At 51.3% G+C, this 1342-nt stretch overlaps 2 non-coding genes and 1 pseudogene across 2 annotated transcripts; all 3 read left to right on the forward strand.

Moving 5' to 3' along the window:
• The first annotated feature begins 260 nt into the window (after nucleotides 1–260).
• LOC119347657 lies at nucleotides 261–379 on the forward strand. Its single transcript, XR_005168486.1, has one exon. It is a non-coding gene; the product is annotated as a 5S ribosomal RNA (ribosomal RNA).
• Nucleotides 380–676: 297 nt separating this feature from the next.
• LOC119347658 lies at nucleotides 677–825 on the forward strand (annotated as a pseudogene).
• A 297-nt stretch (nucleotides 826–1122) lies between these two features.
• LOC119347656 lies at nucleotides 1123–1241 on the forward strand. Its single transcript, XR_005168485.1, has one exon. It is a non-coding gene; the product is annotated as a 5S ribosomal RNA (ribosomal RNA).
• The last annotated feature ends 101 nt before the right edge of the window (nucleotides 1242–1342 follow it).

Below are 1342 nucleotides of genomic sequence, written 5' to 3' on the forward strand. Positions count from 1 at the left end.
GCACGTGTAAGTAATATATTTACCGTGTTTTATTATTTTGCACGAGTGCGGTAAGTCATAGCTGGGTGCTCACGATTTACGGGTCCAGCGTCGGCGTTGTGGCGCGGCAAGCGTGCACTGGTGCGGTTGAGAGGGAGGGGTGGAAACCGCGTTAAACTCGTCTCCGTAGTTGAGAGGGAGCGGCCAAAGCAATGTACAATCGTCTTTGTAGTGGAGCTGGGAGGGGCAAGGATAAGGGACGAAGACCGGGGTAACATGTCGGATGCGATCATACCAGCACTAAAGCACCGGATCCCATCAGAACTTCGAAGTTAAGCGTGCTTGGGCGAGAGTAGTACTAGGATGGGTGACCTCCTGGGAAGTCCTCGTGTTGCATTCCCTTTTTAATTTTTTTCGCGCCGCTTGCAAAACAAAACGCACGTGTAAGTAATATATTTATCGTGTTTTATTATTTTGCACGAGTGCGGTAAGTCATAGCTGGGTGCTCACGATTCACGGGTCCAGCGTCGGCGTTGTGGCGCGGCAAGCGTGCACTGGTGCGGTTGAGAGGGAGGGGTGGAAACCGCGTTAAACTCGTCTCCGTAGTTGAGAGGGAGTGGCCAAAGCAATGTACAATCGTCTTTGTAGTGGAGCTGGGAGGGGCAAGGATAAGGGACGAAGACCGGGGTAACATGTCGGATGCGATCATACCAGCACTAAAGCACCGGATCCCATCAGAACTCCGAAGTTAAGCGTGCTTGGGCGAGAGTAGTACTAGGATGGGTGACCTGGGCGAGAGTAGTACTAGGATGGGTGACCTCCTGGGAAGTCCTCGTGTTGCATTCCCTTTTTAATTTTTTTCGCGCCGCTTGCAAAACAAAACGCACGTGTAAGTAATATATTTACCGTGTTTTATTATTTTGCACGAGTGCCGTAAGTCATAGCTGGGTGCTCACGATTCACGGGTCCAGCGTCGGCGTTGTGGCGCGGCAAGCGTGCACTGGTGCGGTTGAGAGGGAGGGGTGGAAACCGCGTTAAACTCGTCTCCGTAGTTGAGAGGGAGCGGCCAAAGCAATGTACAATCGTCTTTGTAGTGGAGCTGGGAGGGGCAAGGATAAGGGACGAAGACCGGGGTAACATGTCGGATGCGATCATACCAGCACTAAAGCACCGGATCCCATCAGAACTCCGAAGTTAAGCGTGCTTGGGCGAGAGTAGTACTAGGATGGGTGACCTCCTGGGAAGTCCTCGTGTTGCATTCCCTTTTTAATTTTTTTCGCGCCGCTTGCAAAACAAAACGCACGTGTAAGTAATATATTTACCGTGTTTTATTATTTTGCACGAGTGCGGTAAGTCATAGCTG

This window comes from Triticum dicoccoides, unplaced genomic scaffold, assembly GCF_002162155.2.
Source record: "Triticum dicoccoides isolate Atlit2015 ecotype Zavitan unplaced genomic scaffold, WEW_v2.0 scaffold72589, whole genome shotgun sequence".
NCBI classification, from domain to species: Eukaryota; Viridiplantae; Streptophyta; class Magnoliopsida; order Poales; family Poaceae; genus Triticum; species Triticum dicoccoides.